At 44.6% G+C, this 14,545-nt stretch overlaps 1 long non-coding RNA gene across 2 annotated transcripts; it reads right to left on the reverse strand.

Moving 5' to 3' along the window:
- Positions 1-699: 699 nt before the first annotated feature.
- LOC148683522 (uncharacterized) lies at positions 700-13,964 on the reverse strand. Of its 2 annotated transcripts, none has more exons than XR_015947016.1 (2): positions 13,829-13,964; positions 700-2,223 (listed from the first exon to the last, which is right to left on the reverse strand). It is a non-coding gene; the product is annotated as an uncharacterized LOC148683522 (long non-coding RNA). The 2 variants fall into 2 exon arrangements; XR_015947015.1 differs by having other exon boundaries at positions 13,673-13,964.
- Between the last annotated feature and the right edge of the window lie 581 nt (positions 13,965-14,545).

The following is a 14,545-nucleotide window of genomic DNA, read 5'->3' on the forward strand; positions in this document are numbered from 1 at the left end:
AAACCGAGGTATGACTGTACTCTCACAGAGCTACCATTCTCAGAGTGGATTAACACTCATAGAATCATAGAATTGTAGAGTTGGGAGGGACCCCAAGGGTCATCAAGTTCAACCCCCTGCAATGCAGGAATCTCAGCTAAATCCCTCATCCCAGGGAACTCTGAGAATTCTCAGAGTGGTCAATCAATCCCTCTTCCCATGGCACCCTCTGGTGGTAAAGGGGTCTCCTAACACCTCTCAGCACCCTTAACAAATTGCAGCTCCTAGAATTCTTTGGGGGAAGCAGACTTGTTTTAAGCCCGGCATCCCCAAACTCGGCCCGCCAGCTGTTTTCGGACTACAACTCCCATCATCCCTGACCACTGGTCCTGTTAGCTAGGGATGGTAGGAGTTGTAGTCCCAAAACAGCTGGAGGGCCAAGTTTGGGGGTGCCTGTTTTAAGCGGTATCATGGAGTAAATAAATGTAAAGTATGACTTGTGTGAATGTGGCCTGTGACCAACATCGTGTGAATGTGCCTTCAAAAGCTAGCCATGAGATATTAGAGATATTACCATCCACACACTCCCACTGCGCAGATACTGATGGTTAGGGAAAACCTCTTTTAAACTGTTTAGCAGAGTTTATCTTCTTTCTCTCGCGGAAGCGGTGAACAATGACAAAGTTGTTGTTTTCAAGATGACTCACCAAACTGCGAAGACTCGGTCAAAAGGTTTTATTCCTTGACCGGGTACAAGCATTACGGTAAAATAAACGGCAATTAACAGCACACTTTCAAACAAAAGCTCTCTTATCTCTCGCACATCGTAAATTACAGTGGTCCTTCAGCAGGATTTACAGGCAATACTGTTCAGACAGATGCCTGCCATTAGGCGTCTGCCAAAAAAGACGAAGCCGGGTGGTCTTCTTTTTATTGGCACTTCCAGCTGATGCTAATTAAGCTCAGAGTGCCGCTCCCATATATAAAGGAAAACTCTGGAACCTTCTAGAATCTTCCTATTTGTTTCTGGCAGAATGATTCCCTAACATGAGATGCAGAGTAAGGGGTGATGCGAGCATACCCCAAGATGGCTGCCATTGCGTCAAGAACACCCAACTCCCAACTGCAGTGTCTCCAGTTTGTGAATCTAAAAAGAGCTTGCCAGCCAGGGTGGTTTGAGGGTGTTTGAAAGAACAAGGAAGGGAGTCCGGCTCCCAAGGAAAGTGTATGATAAATAGTTCAGTGTTTAACTTCACAAGGGAAGTCTTTGAGCTGTGGAGCCTTTGGCATTTCCCTGTGATCTGGAGACACGTGGGAGAGAGACGCATTTTACTCTTTTGGAGAACCATTTTTCAATGTTACGCATCTCTCTTTATGAAGGCCCCCGCTTGGCTGGGGCTGATCTCATTGACACTTTGAAGATAGTGGCTGCTCTTGAATGGCTTTTGGAATGTGTTTGTTTAATGAAGCTCTGGAGGCGGAAACAGGAACGCATTTCAAATGCATTCATGGCCTTTGCAGTTGCTCTGCTAATCAGGGAAGCCTTTGGGGCTAAACAAGCAACTTTACAGAGCCAACCAGCCTGCCTATTTTCAGCCTGAACAAAGTGTTTCCTTACCCTATATTTAATATATTCTCTCTATTTAATCCATTTGTTCAACTGGTTCCATCAGGCATACCGAGGCAGCTGCCTTAGATGGCAGATTTGGAGGGGGGGATTTTGACAGCCCTCTGCGGCCATTCCTTCTGAGCATCCACCTTCCCCCATAATTCCCTTCTGTAGGAGGACAGTACTATGTGTGCCAGTCCAGTGCTCCCTGAGAAAGCCCACTGCACCTCATGTGTTGTGGAGGGGGATGTAGCCACATCCCCAGTGTTGAATTCAGCTGCCCATCTGGTTGGCTTCTGTACATGAGGGTTGCCTTTGTGTCTGTTGCTTCAGGCCACAAAATGTCTTGAACATGTCCTGCCTCCCATGATGCCATTTGTCTTTTGTTAAAAAGGAGTGACATGGAGAATTTAATTCAGATTTATATACTTTTGTCCAACTGAAACAGATGGCTCTGGGTCCTGTGCTTCTCAATGTTTGGACCTTCATGTGACCTCTGAGACCATGATGGAAATTTGAAGAAATATGACAGCAGCGAGGATATTACTGGCCCAGAGATGGAAAGAAGACAACGTTCCAACCAGACAGGAATGGCTGATGAAGATGATGGACTATGCCAAAATGGCGAAACTGACCTGGAAAATCAGAAAACAGGAAGAGAAGAATTTAAAAAAGGAATGGGAAAAAGTTATAATGTACTTAAGAGAACACTGTAAACAACTAAAAACTTTGGCAGAATTTAAGTAATGCTTGTAATGTAACTACGGAAAAATGGAGTATTGTTTTTTAACAAATTGGAGAAAATAAGATAAGCAGTTGGGGGAAAAAGATTGATAACAGTAACCATGGAAGGGTGGTGAGAAGTCAAAGGATTCAGAGAATCCTAGATGAAGAGGTGAATGATGTGTTTGAATTTAAATTTGTTATGTAAAACTTAATTAAAAATTTATTTATTTTATAAAAAAAAGGAAATTTGAAGAAAAACACTGACGTCGTGGTGGGGATATATTCCTTCTGTTTGCATTCCTTGCTAAAGAGGCCAGTCTGCATTTTGGTTTATATTTCAAATCTGCAGACTTCCCAGTTCAAAAACTGCTGAAGAGGCAAGCTGCTTTTCCATTTAAGTGTCAGCAATTAAAATTAAAGCCAGCTTGCCTCTTCAGCAATGCAAAAGGCTGCTTTGCATCACACCCCTTCCCACACAGGCATATCACTCAGTTGGAACGCAGAGGTTGAGGGTATACTCAGAGGTTTCCAGCTGCCCTTCCACACTGCAGTTTGTCTCTTCAGCTACGAGTTCAAAGAGTTCAAAGAAAGTGACAGCGGTGAGCCGCTTATCCCCCTGCCTGCATATAACACCATAGGATGCAGCTTCAAATGATAAATACAGCAGTTAAGGATTATCTCAGAAGTCTTCCCGTTTTTTTCCACCCCTCACACTGCAGCTATAAAGTAAGAATAGGAATAAAAATGGAAGGGGGGGATTGTTTAACAAAATCCTCTCTAGGGGCAAGATGGAAGCTTGCAAAATATATATATATTGACATTTGTCAAGTTTTACTCATTCTTTGAGAATTTCTCTACCAAAATTCATACCAGTGCTAGTGGGAATACTGCAAATCTACTGCAAATATTGAAATATCTCTCAGGGAACAAACAAAAAAATTACAACTCAATATACATCACATAAATATTTCCTGCGATTCCTCCTGAGAAACTCTACTTTTCAGCTACCCGCCAATTTATTTTTCAAGCTGAAAAAACTCTTGGTCACAATGGGAGCTGGCTGCCTTATGCAAAGTTGAAAGATGCACTCAAATCTGAAGCACTCACAGAGAAACAAAATTGTTATGATAATGATTTGAATTAAGAAGTTTTTGTTTAGCTTTTTTTCTTTTCCTTTTTTTCTTTTTTCTTTCTTTTCTTTTTTGGCCTTCTTTTTAGGTCTTCTTTTGTTTTGCTTTTTTGTCTTTTTGTTTTATTACTCTGTACATGAATGTAATTTGATTATGATGTATTTTCAGCTATGTTGTTATTGGAAAAAGGAATAAAAGAAAAAGGAATAAAAATTATTTTCTTTAAAAAAGAGAGAGAAACAAAATGTAGAAATATCCAATTCAAAGTGGTGCGTTCTGGGACATCTGCTCCCTAACATATCCATGCAGATTTCCAAATGGGGAACGTGTGAGAGAGTTAACTCGTGCAGATTTTGAAGCTGCAAGGATGTTGATCCTCTCAAAGCTTCCCCCCCTCTAAAGCAGATTTTGAACATCACAAGCCATGGGCACAGTCCTACCATTGGGCAGAGTGAGGCAGCTGCCTCGGGCCATTAGCTTTGCGCTCCCTAAGCTAGCCTGCCACCCTCAGGTGTGGCAGAGGATCCTGTCCCATCATCAGTGTTCCATTTGCTGGTCTAGTCAGGTTTTATACATGGAATACAGGGGAACCATCTTGTACTGTGCCTCAGGCAGCAAAATGTGTTGGGCTGGCCCTAATCTTACCCTTGCTGTTAACACAAAGTGCAGTTCTGCTAGGAAGATTCTGCTAGGAGGTTCTAAGTCCAGTGTGGGGTTTGTTTTTGTTTTGTAATTCCAAAATACAACTCATCTTTTCAGCTGCCTTCCCATCTCTTGTTTGGAATTAAATCACTGCTGAAATAAAACTCTGTGCCCAGCAGATGGCAGTGAAAATGGGCAATGGGAGCAGCTTTGATGGATTGCAAAGGTGTAATAAATCGTAAGGGATGGAGTCTGGACAGATCACTTAAGAAGAATTTTGCCTCCTGCTGCAGCTAAGTAACCAATGGACAGCTCTAAATGTCCTTTTTACTATGCATTCATGAAAATTTGTGCTCCTGGTGGTATCAGGGTGGATATACACAATGCTTCTTTCATTACTGGTTCCACTTGCAAAGGTTTGGGGGCAGATGCACTGCTTGTCCTGGATCTTAGACAAGTCCATCGAAAAATCGTGGAGGTTTTCTTGGCATTTGGGGGGGGGGGAATAGTTCAACTATTTGAAACATGACAACCCTATTTTCTGTTGCTTTGCTCCTCCCTTCACATAAGCAACAAAACAAGCCAAGATTCAGCACTTAGCCTTCGTTTCCTATTACATGTGGCCTTAGAAACTATGGTTTGGCCATTTCAAAACAACCCAAATATGAAGCCGTGGTTTAAAAGTGGCTTCATATCCTCGCTTGGCTGCTTGTCATCTCGTTTCCTGGCTGACGAGCTGAATTGTGTCTTGCACAGACACTTGAGCAAAGGGAAGAGGGAGAATGTTGCAAAGGAGCTCCAAGTTTGTTCATATCCTGGATAACTCAGCCAGGAGACTAGGGCCCTGCGGGATTTGTCATCTTTTCGTAGGGCCTGCATGACAGAGCTGTTCCATTTGGCCTTTGGACTGACGCAGTCTGACCCCACGGTTACCCTCCCCTAAGGTTTTATCTCATAATGGTTTTATCTTATTTGTAGATTTTTAATTTTAAAATTGAATTTTAACATTGTATTAATCTGCATTTTAACTGAATTGTTTCTTTTATACTTGTGTTGATATTATTTGTTGTTAGCTGCTCTGAGCCCAGTCTTGACTGGGAAGGGCGGGGTATAAATAAAATTGTTGTTGTTGTTGTTGTTGTTGTTGTTGTTGTTATGCAAAGCAGCCCAGTTTATCTTAACAGTCTTCATTCCAGTCCTTTTGGTTATCTGCTTGCCTTCTCCTTTTGGAATCTGCTTCTCCATTCTTTCTCCAAGTCTTTAGCTGTGTAGGAGAAAAGACAAGGCTGGTGCTGGCAATGGCAATGTCAGACCCTCCAAGTGTCCCTATTTTCCAGGGACATCCCTGATTTAGAGAAGCCGTCCCAGTTTCTGATTTTATCCTGGAATAATGTCCTGCTTTTCCTTAGGTCGTCCCTCTTTTCTTAGGAGAAATGTTGGAAGATATGGAGTTATCCAACCCCCAAGCCGTCTGAAGGCAATCCTGTATAGGGAAGTTTTTAAAAAATGTTTAATGTTTTATTATGTTTTTATATATGTTGAAAGCTGCCCGAGATGTGTGGTGTATAGTAAAATGATCATTATGGAATGGGACTTCTCCTCTATTTTCATCCGAGAAATGTTGGAGAGTACTCAATGTTGCATTCTTAGAATCTCGCCCAATTTCTGTTTTAGGCAGTGAGGGAGCTATCAGATTCATCCTGGTTTGTTGTGAGGCGTCCTTGGCACATCAGTTTGCAATGGTGGCAGAGAGCAGAGAGCCCAACAGCAGATGGAGCCAGAGTCAATGACAGGCAGAGCCAACTCGTTCCACCTTTGCTTCCAATTTTCCTCTTGAGTTTTAGAAGGGCAACACTGAGACTAAGGAGGAGGAAGCAGGAAAGCCAGAGGGACCCTCTGGACTAGTTGCAAGCATGAAAACAGGTGGGCTTTGAGGACTCAGGCTGGTGGGGCAGTGCCCCATGTGCCCACGTGCCCTAATGGAGCAGCCTCCATGGCCCATTGCTGCTGCTGTGACTCTATGGCACAGCCCTTGGGGATTATGACTAAACCACTACTGCAAGAGGGTTGACCATAAAGATAGACACTTGAGTGGTGTAGGATTGGACGAAGCTGGAAGGCCCTAGATTCAGATCCCACATACAGGGTGGCCCTTGGGCAATTGTGCTCTTGAAATACATTGCCCCATCTGTAAAATGGTTACAATAGCGTGGATAAATCAGAGAATGTTTGTAACTTGTTTTGCAAGTCCATGACGTTGCTGCTGGGCGTAGCCTACCCAAGGCAGCTCAGAAATTGATATAGATCCCCAAAAGCATACACTCAGGCCAGTTTCTTTAATTTAAAAGATTGCAAACATTAATATAAAGGATCACCCCACCAACAACCCCATCTATACTGAAATGACCAAATCTGAGATAAAAAAAAACCTTTAAGAAAAGGCCATGTTAATCATTGTCAGTGTTGGAACCATATGTACCTGAGTTAGGAGGGAATTATATAATCTGAGGGCTGCCATAAACTGGGAATTCAACCTGTGACCATCTCAAGGCAGCTGCTCTGCCACTGAGATATTCCCTTAAAAAGGAAGTAATATTGTAGTCCAGGGCTGGAATAAAGGGCTGCTTTAAAAAGGTGCCTGAGTCTGTCTAGCTCAGCATTGTCTACACTGACCGAGTTCCAGGGGACGCTTCCACTGCTAACTGGAAAAACTGGGAATTGAACAGGGGCCTTCTACTGAGTTACAGCCCTCCTAGGCCCATACTAGTGTAGAAAACATTACGTCCTTCTAAATCAGGCATCCCCAATCTGCGGCCCTCCTGATGTTTTGGCCTACAACTCCCATGATCCCTAGCTAACAGGACCAGTGGTCAGGGATGATGGGAATTGTAGTCCAAAACATCTGGAGGGCCAAAGTTTGGGGGTGCCTGTTCTAAATTACCTGGAAAATACACTGGGCTGTTCCCTTATCACAACAGAGGCAACTGGGGCAACTCTAGAAAAGCAACAATACATTTCCCCCATTATTACAAAGTCTGTGGCTGTACACCTGGGTTATCATTTGAAGCTGCATTCCACAGAGTCAGGCCACTGGCCCATCTAATCTAGCATTCTTATAAACTTTCCAAAGAACCTGAGCAGGAGCAATGCTCTTAGCCAGGCATCGCCAAACTTCGGCCCTCCAGATGTTTTGAACTATAATTCCCATCTTCCCCGATCACTGGTCCTGTTAGCTAGGGATCATGGGAGTTGTAGGCCAAAACATCTGGAGGGCCACAGTTTGGGGATGCCTGCTAGCCTTCTAAGCTCAAAGTGGCTTATATTTTCCATCATGGATTTGATATGTTGTGAACAGAGGATGGATGAGTGTGTGCCAATTGAATGTCCTTGGTCCACTTCTGGGCTGGCCTGACCTAGAATCCACCTGGCACATAGTGTAACAGGGATCGTGTCTCTGTCACCTTCATTATTTCCCCGTTGCTTTTTCCAATCAGAGCTGCGTCATGCTTGATGACTCACTCAAGGAAACCTCCTTCCATCATACCTGAGTGACTCAACATCAGCCACCAGGAGAAACCAACACAATGCCCTCTACATCCACCTTCCCCAACCTGGTGCCCTCTAGATGAACCACAACTCCTGCCAGCTTCGGCCTGCACAGCAAAGGATGATGGGAGCTTAGCCATGCTGCTGGGAGTTGTGGACCTGAAAGTCTTGACAGCACCAGCCGCTATACGTCTTCTAGCTTCTCTGTTGCCCTAAACATAGGCTTGCTTGCCTGCTATCATACCCTCCAACATTTCTCTGATGAAAACAGAGACGTCCTAAGGAAAAGCGGGACATTCTGGGATCAAATCAGAAACCGGGACAGCTTCTGTAAATCCAGGACTGTCTCTGGAAAATAGTCGAAACAAAATAAAAAAATTCCTTCCAGCAGCACCTTAAAGACCAACTAAGTTTTTTATTTTGGTATGAGCTTTCGTGTGAATGCACACTTCTTCAGACACTTGGAGGGGACCTTTCTAGCCAGTCTGCAAAAGCTAGGACTGTCATTAAGAACAGCTTAATTGATTGATCTATCTGTTTTCATAGTCAATTGGACCTAAAATGGACCTACAGTATATTGGCAATTTTAATTTTAACCCCGCTCACCATATGGACCAGAAACTTTGAATAACAAAAGAGTTCTTTGTGGCTAGGCTCAAAATACCTTCGTCTTTTGCCTAAAAGAAGCAGATAAACCTCCCAAATCCCAATGGAGGCAGGCTGACTCAGAGTGGTTTTCTCAGGGCCACCCCCTTGATTTAAAAATTGAGTGTGTTTCCGCAGGGCAGGGCAGGGCAGGGCAGGGAATCCCCGTCTCCTTGATTCACGACAGAGACTGTCTGTGTGGGCCTTTTCTGTGGGAGGAACCCAGAAGTCTTAGCTTGGAGTGAGGAGAGAGATGTAAAGTAAAATATTCACTTATATCCCAGTACGTTTCCGAGCACAATTCAAAGTGTTGGTGTTGACCTTTAAAGCCCTAAACAGCCTCTGTCCAGTATACCTGAAGGAGCGTCTCCACCCCCAGCGCCGAGGGTCTTCTGGCAGCGCCAAGGGTCTTCTGGCAGTTCCCTCGCTACGAGAAGCCAACTTACAGGGAACCAGGCACCCACCCTGTGGAATGCCCTCCCACCAGAGGTCAAAGAGAACAACAATTACCAGACCTTTAGAAGGCATCTCAAGGCAGCCCTGTTTAGGGAAGCTTTTAATGTTTGATGGATTTCTGTATTTTAATGTTTTGTTGGAAGCTGCCCAGAGTGGCTGGAGGAACCCGGCCAGATGGGCGGGGTATAAATAAATTATTATTATTATTATTATTATTATTATTATTATTATTATTATTATTATTATTTTCCTCCAAGGAGTTCGAGGGGACAAACATAGTTCTCTCCCTTCACATCTTATCCTCACAACAACCCTGTTTCAGTGTATCTGAAGAAGTGTGCATGTACACAAAAGCTCATACCAATGGCAAACTTAGTTGGTCTCTAAGGTACTACTGGAAGGATTTTTTTTTATTTTGTTTCGACTACAGCAGACCAACACGGCTACCTACCTGTAACTAGACCTGTGGTGTAGGTTAGGCTAAGATTGGGTGGTCCAACACGCAGCTCATTTTTGGAGCTACTTTCTTCATACAACTCTCTCTCTCTCTCTCTCTCTCTCTCTCTCTCTCTCTCTCTCTCTCACACACACACACACACACACACACACACACACACACACAGAGAGAGAGAGAGAGAGAGAGAGAGAAGCCAATTCCTAGGGGCCAAGGGCATTCAGCCTCCCAAAAAAAATATTTGAGGGGGCCAAGGCCCCTCAAAGTTGATGGGCAATGCCATTCAAATGGTGCACCGCATCATGTGATCAATTCTGCGGGATGGGGCTTACCTGGGCTCCCTCGATATTTTATTCAAGCTGCCACCCCTACACACATTTCTGTGGGTCCCTTCCAACTCTTCAAGTCTATGATTCTATGATTCTGCCCTCCACCCAGCAAAAAGCATGATCAAAGTCACATTCCAGCCAGACAAAAACACTCAAGGAGGATGCAAAACCGCGAGGGGGTGTGGCCTGGGGTGAGGGGTGTGGCCTAGGAAGGATTTCGAGGGCCAAACAGAGAGGCCTAGAGGGCCACATTCGCCTGTCCCTCTCCACAAGCCTGAGGTTTCCCTATCTCTGCACTGAACCACTGACTAAGGGTGAGAGTTACTCTGGATTAATAAATGTGAGCGATAATGGCGCAATCATTTGCATAGATTGCACACATCAGGAAATACGTGAATTGCAGGCTCCACTATTCTACTTGCTCCAGGGAAGCGCTCTGAAATATACCTGATATATTTCTTAAGACATTTGCCAGGACTAAAAGGTAGGGTGGGTCATTAGGGCTTTCTCCATCTCCCCCCCCCCCAAAAAAAAATATCAGTCAAGGCAAAGCAACAGTATTGCAAGTGCCAGTTGAAACCACTGACTCACCTGTCCAGACTGGGTCATGAGCATTTCTCATGCCACCATATCTGTGAATTAGGATCATACAGAGTGGCAGTGGGATTATGCTTACCGGCTTGGCCCCAGCATCTGCAAATGATCCTATATTTGCATGTGTTAGCAAAGTCACCTAAATAGCAGATGGAGTCCAGTGAGAAAAGAAATGAGGATAATACCTTACTGAGGGGAAAAACTAAAGAAGGGTATAATCTCAGGAAAAATAAACAGAGGTTTGGTCTTTTTTTCACTTCAGGCCTTGTATATAGCAGGGTGAGATTCAAGGAAACATACAGAGAAAGACTCCCTCAGAACTACACAGCCAATCAGAGCATATATTACCTTGGTGAGGATCAGGCTACCCTGACTGGTTGCCAAGCAACACCTCCACCTCCTTCTTGGCTAGTTGACTTTAACTTTGACAGAATTAACCCTTAAATTGCACACTGAATAGTCTCTGCTGTTGTACTTCCAACAGCATGAACAGATAGTGCTACTGTGGTTGTTGGAACACTGAAGTTTTCTCAAACATGTTCTTTAGATCTACAGATCAGGTTCATGCGCACACAGAGCCGTGCATTGCTTGGTGACTCCAATGTCATCAATGCCGCTGTAACAGTCCAGGTAGAACTTTCCTATTACCCCAGATCGCCTCAAATGCAATGCTTTTCGGTGGAGTCTGTTCACACATTCAGCTATCAAGCATTGAGTACGGTAATTAGATACAGGGAAATCAGTTGATGTTGGCGCATGTGTGAATGAGGCCAGGGTATTCTGATGAAGCTGGCCTGAGCCACAAAAGCGCTGGGTAAGACAGGCTCTCAGGGACAGTGCACCCAGGTCCGTTTGGAATTCATGGATGACATTCTCAGCGTGAAAGACTTAGTCCAGGAAGTGGGTATCTCATGCTCCTGGAATCTGAACTCAAGGTCCACCAGTTGTGCTAACTCCATTGGCCCCAGCCCAGTGGGGTTAAAACTCTCCAGTGTGACATTTTTGTACAGACCCCTGTTGGCTGAAGTACATTTCTTTGGTCTGGACTTAAGAAGGGTCACTTTTAAAATGTAAAAAAAAAAAAATGGAAGAAATCCCTCCCAAGAAGAACACACCTGGATGGGAGGAGGCCAGCTCAGAACAATGCATCATGCAAAGATACATCGGGGGCGGGGCAGGGAATATGCTCTCTGTATCTGGAGTCATTGAAGGATCCAGGCACAGCTCAATGTGGAGTGGCCCATCGTCATCCACCAACAAGGGCTTACTGGGTGGAGGCAGGCCCAGAACACTGGATCATGCAGAGAAGTAGCAGACATCCTCCTCCACAATGGGTATTTGTTTAGTTCTTGGGACACATAAGCTGTTCTCTCTGGGTGATTGCCAAAGAAGAAGTGTAGCCTTATTTGCTGATAAGGGTCCTTAAGTTGCACCCAGGCAGGACAGAGATAGCCAATAATGACACCGGGGGTTGAATCCAGAGAAAGAGTTTAATTCTTAATTAATTAAGAGACTCTTGGTGGTTAAGCCTCACGACAAGAGCAAAGAAACACAAATTGCAAAGCTTCTTATACACTTATTGGGCTCCTTTCCCCCTCCTCTGTAAATGTGTGCACGCAAGGGGGTCACAAGTACATATAAGGATCTTCCTGTATCCGGACCTGTGCATAAACACATGCTGACTCATGCTACCCCAGTAGCGTCCTCCAGCAGCCTTGAGTGGGGGCTTGAATCCCTGACTATCTGTGCGTCAGACTGATAGCGTCAGACAAGGCTGTCATCCGGCCTTGATAGCTTAGCAGGGCATTCTGTCTGGCTTACCCTTTGGCACACAGAGAGAGGCAAGGGAAAAAAAGCATTTTAAGCAAGACATCCCAGGGGGGTATATGGGGGGGGGGAGGCTAAGCCATACACTCACAATTATACTATAGGATCAGATTTAGCTCAATAACACAATTGGCAAACCTCTCCCTTCAGAAGCAAACTGTTTTTGTGAATTCCTGCTCTATGTAAATGTGTTGTGCGGAAGCTCAGTGGCAGAGCACCTGATTCACATGCAGAAGGCCTCAGGTTCACCCGTGGTTTCTCGAGGTAGAGCTGGCATTGTCCCCTGCCTGAAACAATAGACAATATTGGGATAGATGGGCCAAGGTATGCATGGAAGCTTCCTGTGTTCCTTTTGCCATCGTTCATTATTCTTATTATCCATTTAAATAATTGCCATGAGCCAATACAGGTGCTCCATTTCCTACACCTTAAACATGAGTCATGAACTCTATCATGAAATAGGGTTGCCATACATCCAGAATTTCCCAGGCATAGCTTTTATTCAGCCCCTATAAACAGCGTCCTAGCGGAAATTACCGTACTTAAATGTTTGGGGAAATTTGGGTGTATGGCTGTAGTGTAGATTTTGCCGGTACTTGTTTTGTTTTTGATATTTCACAAAAAAATTGAACTTTGCCCTAAAACTCAACAACTTTTGTGTCTGGATTTTCACTTTTTTGAAATCTGGCAACCCAAACATAAAATTATTATTATTGATTGATTGATTGATTGATTATTGCATATCTGTTACATTTGCATCCTGCCTTTCATCCAGAGAGCTCAAAACATCATACACAGTTCTCCTTCTCCTCAATACAACACTTTATTCTCATGACAACCCTGAGAGGGAGATGCTTGGGGGGGGGGGTTGTGAAACAGATGATGCTATACCTCCATCACCTCCTCATCCAGCAGCAGTTTTAAAGGGCATGTCTCTGGCTGAGGAAAAAACGGAGAGGTGGCTTTCCAGCTCACACCCTGCTTTGCTCAGTCACTATGCTATACCAGATTGCTTATATGAAATTTTGCTTTCCTGGGATTTCAGCCAAGTCTCCAAAAGTCTTAGAGATGCCATATGATGATGAGTCAAAAGAGAACAGGAGTTGCTTATTCTCCCTAAGGCAAAGGAAGTCTCTTCTGCCCACATTTGGGAATAAGCTTCTGTACACTCCAGCTCTCTCGATTAGCCAGAGAGAGTCATCATCAAAATAAAAAATTTATTCATATTATTACACACCACCCCAATCAGCAGAGATCGTGGTATCTATATGATATGTGGTTTATTTACATATGTATACAACCTGGGCCTAGATGGAGAGAGTATAGAACATTCAAGGGTAAAAGGTAAAGGACCCCTGGATGGTTACGTCCAGTCAAAGGCAACTATGGGGTTGCGGCGCTCATCTCGCTTCAGGCTGAGGGAGCCGACATTTGTCCACAGACAGCTTTCCGGGTCATGTGCCCAGCATGACTAAACTGCTTCTGGCGCAACAGAACACCTTGACAGAAACCAGAGCGCACGGAAACGCCATTTACCTTCCCATCGCAGCGGAACCTATTTATCTACTTGCATTTTGACATGCTTTCAAACTGCTAGGTTGGCAGAAGCTGGGACAGAGCAACGGGAGCTCACCCCATTGCAGGGTTTCGAACCGCCAACCTTCTGATCAGCAAGGCCAAGAGGCTCAGGGGTTTAGACCACAGCGCCACCCGCAACCCTAGATGGACCACTGACCTGACTCAGAGAAGGACTGTAGATTGGTGGCAGAGCCTCTGCTCTACATGTGAAAGCTCCTCATTTCAATCTCCGGCTTCTCTGGGTAGGGCTGGTGGGAATGTCCCCTGCCTTAAATCTGGAAATCTGCTGCCAGTCAGTGTTGACAATACTTACCAAATAGAAGATAGGAAGCTGTTAATACTGAGTCAGAGCATTGCTCTATCTATCTCAGTGTAGACATCGACTGACAGTAGTTCTGCAGGGTTTCAGGCAGTAGTCCCTGTCCCCGCCTTGCCTGGAGACGGCAGGAATTGAAACTGGGACCGTCTGCATACAGAGTATTCAAACCACTGAGCTGCAGCTCCCTCCCTGCACATAAATCAATGCACGCCCGAGAACACAAAAGCACCATGCAGCACACGGCCTATCACTCTGCACCCTGAAGCTAGTGAGGTCTGGTTTTCAAAAAATATATTTGTAGAACAATTACGCTTCTCATGTTGTCAAGCAATTACATTCAATAGCTTTAACCCCCAACCACTCTTGCCTTTTAAATCAGCGCAGGACAGATAATTGCAAAGTAAAGCCGTCAGAGTCGAGCCTTTGGCAGTACGGAGAGTGGCGGGGAAGATGTGAGCATGAGAAGAAGGGTGTCCCCCTGTGGACTTTAATCGATGGAACCTTGGTGGGAATGTTCTTGCCTTTGGATCCTTATTTATTTATTATACTTCTAGGCCTATTCCTATGAATTTAGAATGGGAATGAAAAGGGTCCATCTAACTCTAAATTAGGGTGGTCACCTTGGTTCCGGCAAAGGAGAGGGCAGGGTGGGGCGGTTGGGGGCGATTTTGTCTCCATCTGGTGCTAAAGTGACTTCAAGACAATCCATTA

The sequence above is a fragment of the Zootoca vivipara genome, chromosome 14 (genome assembly GCF_965207765.1).
Source record: "Zootoca vivipara chromosome 14, rZooViv2.hap1.1, whole genome shotgun sequence".
Classification (NCBI taxonomy): domain Eukaryota; kingdom Metazoa; phylum Chordata; class Lepidosauria; order Squamata; family Lacertidae; genus Zootoca; species Zootoca vivipara.